We start from the raw sequence: 8,587 nt of genomic DNA, 5'->3' as shown, positions 1-8,587 counted from the left end.
TATTTTTTTTAACATCTTTATTGGAGTATAATTGCTTTACAATGGTGTGTTACTTTTAGCTTTATAACAAAGTGAATCAGCTATACATATATATATATATATATATATCTCACCATATCTCCTCCCTCTTGCATCTCCCTCACACCCTCCCTCTCCCACCACTCAGGGTGGTCACAAGCACTGAGCTGATCTCCCTGTGCTATGTGGCTGCTTCCCACTAGCTATCTATTTTACATTTGGTGGTGTATATATGTCCATGCCACTCTCTCACTTCGTCCCAGCTTACCCTTCCCACTCTCTGTGTCCTCAAGTCCATTCTCTATGTCTGCATCTTTATTCCTGTCCTGCCCCTAGGTTTTTCAGAACCATTTTTTTTTTAAGATTCCATACATATGTGTTAGCATACAGTATTTGTTTTTCTCTTTCTGACTTATTTCACTCTAGATCTAACCACCTCACTACAGATAACTCAATTTTGTTTCTTTTCATATATATATATATATATATATCTCACCATATCTCCTCCCTCTTGCATCTCCCTCACACCCTCCCTCTCCCACCACTCAGGGTGGTCACAAGCACTGAGCTGATCTCCCTGTGCTATGTGGCTGCTTCCCACTAGCTATCTATTTTACATTTGGTGGTGTATATATGTCCATGCCACTCTCTCACTTCGTCCCAGCTTAGCCTTCCCACTCTCTGTGTCCTCAAGTCCATTCTCTATGTCTGCATCTTTATTCCTGTCCTGCCCCTAGGTTTTTCAGAACCATTTTTTTTTTAAGATTCCATACATATGTGTTAGCATACAGTATTTGTTTTTCTCTTTCTGACTTATTTCACTCTAGATCTAACCACCTCACTACAGATAACTCAATTTTGTTTCTTTTCATGGCTGATTAATATTCCATTGTATATATGTGCCACATCTTCTTTATCCATTCATCTGTCAGTGGACACTTAGGTTTCTTCCATATCCTGGCTATTGTAAATAGAGCTGCAGTGAACATTGGGGTACATGTGTCTTCTTGAATTATGGTTTTCTCTGGGTATATGCCCAGTAGTGGGATTGCTGGGTCGTATGGGAGTTCTATTTTTAGTTTTCTTAGGAACCTCCATACTGTTCTCCATAGTGGCTGTATCAGTTTACATTCCCACCAACAGTACAAGAGGGTTTTCTTTTCTCCACACCCTCTCCAGCATTTCTTGTTTGTGGATTTTTTGATAATGGCCATTCTGACAGTTGTGAGGTGATACCGCATTGTAGTTTTGATTTGCATTTCTCTAATTAGTGATGCTGAGTATCCTTTCATGTATTTGTTGGCCATCTATATGTCTTGTCTGGATAAATGTCTGTTTAGGTCTTCTGCCCATTTTTGGGCTGGGTTGTTTGTTTTTGTGGTATTGAGCTGCATGAGCTGGTTAGATATTTAGAAGATTAATCCCTTGTCAGTTGCTTCGTTTGCAAATATTTTCTCCCATTCTGAGGCTTGTCTTTTCATCTTGTTTATGGTATCCTTTGCTGTGCAAAAGATTTTAAGTTTCATTAGTATCCATTTGTTTATTTTTGTTTTTATTTCCCTTACTCTAGGAGGTGGGACAAAAAGGATCTTGCTGTGATTTATGTCATAGAGTGTTCTGCCTATGTTTTCCTCTAAGAGTTTTATAGTATCTGGCCTTACATTTAGGTTTTTAATCCATTTTCAGCTTATTTTTGTGTATGCTGTTAGGGAGTGTTCTAATTTCATTCTTTTACAGGTAGCTGTCCAATTTTCCCAGCACCACTTATTGAACAGGCTGTCTTTTCTCCATTGTATATTCTTGCCTCCTTTGTCAAAGATAAGGTGACCATATGTGCGTGAGTTTATCTCTGGGCTTTCTATCCTGTTCCATTGATCTATATTTCTGTTTTTGTGCCAGTACCATACTGTCTTGACTACCTGTAGTTTTGTAGTATAGTCTGATGTCAGGGAGCCTAATTCCTCCAGCTCTGTTTTTCTTTCTCAAGATTGCTTTGGCTATTCAAGATCTTTGTGTTTCCATATAATTTGTAAAATTTTTTTTCTCGTTCTGTGAAAAATGCCATTGGCAGTTTGATAGGGATTGCATTGAACCTGCAGATTGCTCGGGTAGTGTAGTCATTTTCACAATATTGATTCTTCCTATCCAGGAGCATGGTATATCTATCTCTCCATCTATTTATGTTATCTTTGTTTTCTTTCATGAGTGTTTTATAGTTTTCTGAGTACAGGTCTTTTGCCTCCTTAGGTAGGTTTATTCCTAGTTATTTTAATCTTTTTGTTGCGATGGTAATGGGAAGTGTTTCCTTAATTTCTCTTTCTGATCTTTCATTGTTAGTGTATAGGAATTTTGTATCCTGCAACCTTACCAAATTCATTGATGAGTTCTAGTAGTTTTTTGGTGGAATCTTTAGGATTTTCTATGTATAGTGTCGTGTTATTGGCAAATAGTGACAGTTTTACTTCTTCTTTTCCAATTTGGATTCCTTTTATTTCTTTTTCTTCTCTGATTGCTGTGGCTAGGACTACCAGTACTTTGTTAAATAATAGTGGCGAGAGTGGACATCCTTGTCTTGTTCCTGATCTTAGAGGAAATGCTTTCAGTTTTTCACCATTGAGAATGATGTTTGCTGTCGGTTTGTCGTGCATGGCTTTTATTATTTTGAGATAGGTTCCCTCTGTGCTCACTTTCTGGACAGTTTTAATCATAAATGGGTGTTGAATTTTGTCAAAATCTTTTTCTGCATCTATTGAGATGATCATATGATTTTTATTTTTTAATTTGTTAATATGGTGTATCACATTAATTGTTTTATGGATACTGAGGAAGCCTTGCATCCCTCAGATAAACCCCACTTGATCATGGTGTTTGATCCTTTTAGTGTGTTGTTGGATTCTGTTTGCTAGTATTTTGTTGAGGATTTTTGCGTCTATGTTCATCAGTGATATTGGTGTATAATTTTCATTTATTGTGATATCATTGTCTAGTTTTCGTATTTGTGTGATGGTGGCTTCGTAGAACAAGTTTGGGAGTGTTCCTCTCTCTGCAATTCTTTGGAAGAGTTTGAGAAGGATAGGTGTTAACTCTTCTCTACATGTTTGATAGAATTCGCCTGTGAAGCCATCTAGTTCTGGACTTTTGTTTGTTGGTATGTTCATCAGTGATATTGGTGTATAATTTTCATTTATTGTGATATCATTGTCTAGTTTTCGTATTTGTGTGATGGTGGCTTCGTAGAACAAGTTTGGGAGTGTTCCTCTCTCTGCAATTCTTTGGAAGAGTTTGAGAAGGATAGGTGTTAACTCTTCTCTACATGTTTGATAGAATTCGCCTGTGAAGCCATCTGGTTCTGGACTTTTGTTTGTTGGAAGGTTTGTTTTTCTTTTTTTTTGTATTTTTTGTGGACGCGGCCCTCTCACTGTTGTGGCCCCTCCTGTTGCAGAGCACAAGCTCCGGACGCACAGGCTCAGCGGCCATGGCTCACGGGCCCAGCCACTCCACGGCATGTGGGATCTTCCCCGACTGGGGCACAAACCCGTGTCCCCTGCATCGGCAGGCGGACTCTCGACCACTGCGCCACCAGGGAAGCCATGTTGGAAGATTTTTAATTCCAGTTTCAGTTTCATTCCCTGTGACTGTTCTGTTTATATTTTCTAATTCTTCCTGGTTCAATCTTGGAAGGTTGTACTTTTTCAAGAATTTGTCCCTTCCTTCCAAGTTGTCCATTTTATTGGCATGTAGTGGCTTGTAGTAGTCTCTTATGATCTTTTGTATTTCTGTGGTGTCGGTTATAATCTCTCCTTTTTCATTTCTAATATTATTGATTTGAGTCCCCTCCCTTTTTTTCTTGATGAGTCTGGCTAAAGCTTTATCATTTTGTTTATCTTCTCAAAGAACCAGCTTTTAGTTGTATTGATCTTTGCTTCTATTTCTTTTATTTCTGATCTGATCTTTATGATTTCTTTCCTTCTATTAACTTTGGGTTTTCTTTGTTCTTCTTTTTCTAGTTGCTTTAGGTGTAAGGTTAGATTGTTTATTTGAGATTTTTTTGTTTATTGAGATGAGCTTGAATTGCTGTGAACTTCCTTCTCAGAACTGCGTTACATTTTGGATCATCATGTTTTCATTGTCATTTGTTTCTAGGTATTTTTTGTTTTGCTCATTGATTTCTTCAGTTATTGGCTGTTAAGCAGTGCACTGTTTCTCCTCCATATTTGTGATTTTTACTGTTTTTTTCCTGTAATTGATTTTTAATCTCATAGCGTTGTGGTCGGAAAAGATGCTTGATACGATTTCAATTTTCTTAAGTTTTCCAAGGCTTGATTTGTGACACATGATGTGATCTATTCTGGAGAACATTCCATGTGCACTTGAGTAAAGTGTATTCTTCCAGTTTAGGGAGAAATGTCCTAAAAATATCATTTAAGTCTATCTGGTCTATTGTGTCATTTAAAGCTTGTGTTTCCTCATTTATTTTCTGTCTGGATGATCTGTCAATTTGCATAAGTGGGGTGTTAAAGTCCCCCACTATTATTGTGTTACTACTTCTCGTTTTATGGCTGTTAGCATTTGCCTTATCTATTGAGCTGCTCCTATGTTGGGTGCATAAATATTTATAATTGTTATGTTTTCTTCTTGGATTGATTCCTTGATCATTATGTAGTGTCCTTCCTTATTTCTTGTAACAGTCTTTATTTTAAAATATTTTAAATTTTAAAATATCTGTTTTATCTGATATGAGTATTGCTACTCCAACTTTCTTTTGATTTCCATTTTCATGGAATATCTTTTTCCATCCCCTCACTTTCAGTCTGTATGTGTCCCTAGAGAGAAGTTCCTTTAGCATTTGTTTTAAAGCTGGTTTGGTGGTGCTGCCCTGTCTTAGCTTTTGCTTGTCTGTAAAGCTTTTGATTTCTCTTTCGAATCTGAATGAGATCCTTGCTGGGTAGAGTAATCTTGGTTGTAGGTTTTTCCCTTTCATCACTTTAAATATGTCCTGCCATTCCCTTCTGGCTTGCAGAGTTTATGCTAGAAGATCAACTGTTAACCTTATGGCAGTCCCCTTGTATGTTATTTGTTGTTTTTCCCTTGCTGCTTTTAATATTTTTTCTTCGTATTGAATTTTTGATAGTTTGATGTGGCTTTCTTGTAGACAGCATATATAAGGGTCTTGTTTTTGTATCCATTCACCAGTTTGTGTCTTTTGGTTAGAGCTTTTAATCCATTTACATTCAAGGTCATCATCAATATGTATGTTCCTATTACCATTTTCTTAATTGTTTTGGGTTTGTTTTTGTAGGTCCTTTTCTTCTCTTGTGTTTTCCACTTTGAGAAGTTCGTTTTGCATTTGTTGTAACGCTGGTTTGGTGGTGCTGCCCTGTCTTAGCTTTTGCTTGTCTGTAAAGCTTTTGATTTCTCTTTCGAATCTGAATGAGATTCTTGCCGGATAGAGTAATCTTGGTTGTAGTTTCTTCCCTTTCATCACTTTAAATATATCCTGCCACTTCTGGCTTGCAGAGTTTCTGCTGAAAGATCAGGGGTTAACCTTACGGGGATTCCCTTGTATGTTATTTGTTGCTTTTCCCTTGCTGATTTTAATGTTTTTTCTTTGTATTTAATTTTTGATAGTTTGATTAATATGTCTCAGCGTGTTTCTCCTTAGGTTCATCCTGTATGGTTCTCTCTTTGCTTCCTGGACTTAATTGTCTATTTCCTTTCCCCTCTTAGGGAAGTTTTCGACTATAATATCTTCAAATATTTTCTCAGACCTTTCTTTTTCTCTTCTATTTCTGGGAACCCCCTTAGTTGAATGTTGGTGCGTTTAATGTTGTCCCGGAGGTCTCTGAGACTGTCCTCAATTCTTTTCATTCTTTTTTCTTTATTTTGCTCCTTGGCAGTTATTTCAACAATTTTATCTTCTAGCTCACTTATCCGTTCTTTTGCCTCAGTTATTTTGCTATTGATTCCTTGTAGAGTATTTTTAATTTCAGTTATTGTGTTGTCCATTGCTGTTTATTTGCTCTTTTCTTCTTCTAGATTCTTATTAAATGTTTCTTGTATTTTCTCCGTTCGGTTTCTGAGATTTTGGATCATCTTTACTATCATTACTCTGAATTCTTTTTCAGGTAGGTTGCCTATTTCGCCTTTGTTTATTTGGTCTTGTAGGTTATTACCTTGCTCCTTCATCTCTAACATATTTTGTTGCCTTTGCATTTATTTATTTTTATTTTTTGATGGCTGGTGCTTTATTCCTGTGTTACTGGTTGTTTGGCCTGAGGTGTCCAGCACTGGAATCTGCAGGCAGTTGGATAGAGCTGGGTCTTGTTGCCAAGATGAGGACCTCTGGGAGACCTCACTCTGATTAGTAGTCCCTGGCGTCTGAGTTTCCCTGTTAGTCCAGTGGTTTGGACTTGGAGCTCCCACCACAGGAGCTCGGGCGCGACCTCTGGCCTGTGAACCAAGATCCTGCAAGCCATGTGGTGTGGCAAAAAAATAAAAAAAGGAAAGAAACAGAAAAAAAGCAGCAGTACAATAACAAAGAATGTAAAATGAAATAAAATGAGAAAGGTAAAAAATACATTAGGAAAAATAATATAATTGAAACAACTGCAACAAGGTAAAACAAAACCACTACATAAAAAAGAAAGAAAAAGAAGAAAAAATAAAGGGGGAACGAGCCAAAAGGAACAGAACAATAACAAAGTATAAAGGATAAATTAAAATTAGAAAAATAAAGCATTTAATTGAAAAAATATAAATGAATCAACAACTGTGAATCAACAAGTGAAAAAAGAACCCCAGTCTAAAAGAAAAGAAAAAAAGCCTTTGCTATGGGGGCGGGGTGGAGTTTTAGGCACCGGTGGAACTTAGGCAGGGGTGGGGTTTAGGGTGGGGTGGTACTTTGGCTGGTGGGTGGGTGATGTTTGATCGTGGAAGGGGCCTAAGCTCAAGACCCACGTAGTTGGGAAAGTCCCTGGGGCGGGGCCTAGGCAGGGCGACGTTCAGGCATGGGGTGGGGTCTCTGCTTAGGACCTGTGTGGAAAGGGAAGGGCAGCACGTCTAAAGGAGGGCCTCTGGAGTGTACAGTTCTGGGGTTTGGAGGTAGGGCCCTGAGTGAGGGGTTGTGGCTGGGGTTTAGGCCCAGCACGTTGGAGGGGGTTTCAAAGGGGGTCTCTGAGTGTAGAGGTAGGGCCCTGGGTGAGGGTATAGGGGCGGGGCTGGGGTTGTGCATGGCAGGAGGGAGGCTCTGAGGGCAGAGGATTCGGCCGGGAGCCCAACAGGCTCTGTGGTGCCTAAGTGGACAGGGAAAGCGCTGACTGCTTCCTTCTGTTCCTCTGCCGCCCGCCCACAGTGTGTCTCCCAGTTGGTCCCCACTGGACCCCTAACCATGGGTGGGTCTCACTGGGTGTAGGAACTTCTCCCCTCCCCCAGCCACCCCTCAGGGGTGCTGGTCCTGTAAGTCCAGCCTTTACTGTTGCTCCCCCTTCCCTCCCTCCCACTCCCTCAGGACCTGCCTGGCTGAGGGGGTTCCATGTGGGTAGAGGATTAGGCCCTGGATCTCAGCAGGCTCCCGGGGACCCAAGTGGGCAGGGGAAATCTGGAAACGCTCCCTTTTGATCCTCTGCCTTCCCAGTGATCCCCCAGTTTCCCTCTTTGGGTGTGGGATCCCTTTCCCTCCCCCAGCCACCTCTCAGGGGCACCAGTCCCGTCCTCCTCCACTTCTCCTCCCCCTTCACTCCCCCCCTGCCCCACATCCTACCAGGTTGCTGGGGGTTCCTTCCATCCCCTTAGGTGTCTGTGGCCCCCCACCGGTGCCTGGTAGGTGCACTAGTTGTGTGGAGACGTGAATGCTGCGTCCTCCTAGTCCACCATCTTGACTCCCCCTGAAAAACTGACTTTTAAAATCTATAAACATTGTCTATATCCTAACTTATTTAGTCTTAATTTCACTTAGCAATGTTTTATGGTTTTCATTGTGTAGCTTTGAATATGTTTCAATATATTGCTAAATATTTCATGTTTTTAATGCTCCTTTTAATAGTAGTTAAAAAATTTATTTTCTGGTTGATATTGCCAGCATGGAGAAATATAATTAACTTTTAGTATATTAACCTTCTTTCTAAGAGACTTGTCAAAGTTACTTATAAGTTCTGGTAGTTTTTCCCTAGAACCCTCAGGATTATAACATAGAGGAACATAACTACAAATGAAGAGTCTGTTACTCTTTCCTTTTCAAACCGTCTATTGATTGATTGATTGATTGATTGATTGTCCTCATTGTGCTGGTTAGGATCTCTTTTATAATATTGAATAGAAGTCCTAAGAGAGGGCATACCTATTTTATTTACAGTTGTAGTTGAATGAGTTTTATAGATTCCCTTCCTAAGGTTTAGGAAGTCTCTTTGTATTCCTAGTTTGTAGAGTGTTTTAATTAATTAATTAATTTATTTATTTTCATGAAATGGTTTTGAATGTTAACTGCTTTTAATTAATTAATTAATTTTTAACATCTTTATTGGAGTATAATTGCTTTACAATGGTGTGTTAGTTTCTGCTTTATAACAAAGTG

General features: G+C 39.2%; 1 protein-coding gene across 8 annotated transcripts in view; it reads left to right on the top strand.

Moving 5' to 3' along the window:
• Positions 1-8,587, top strand: part of LRBA (LPS responsive beige-like anchor protein) — an 813,910-nt gene that overhangs the window by 369,708 nt on the left and 435,615 nt on the right. The gene's annotated exons all lie outside the window — the stretch shown is intronic.

This window comes from Physeter macrocephalus, chromosome 7 (genome assembly GCF_002837175.3).
Source record: "Physeter macrocephalus isolate SW-GA chromosome 7, ASM283717v5, whole genome shotgun sequence".
Classification (NCBI taxonomy): domain Eukaryota; kingdom Metazoa; phylum Chordata; class Mammalia; order Artiodactyla; family Physeteridae; genus Physeter; species Physeter macrocephalus.
This window is presented reverse-complemented; position numbering and strand designations above follow the sequence as displayed.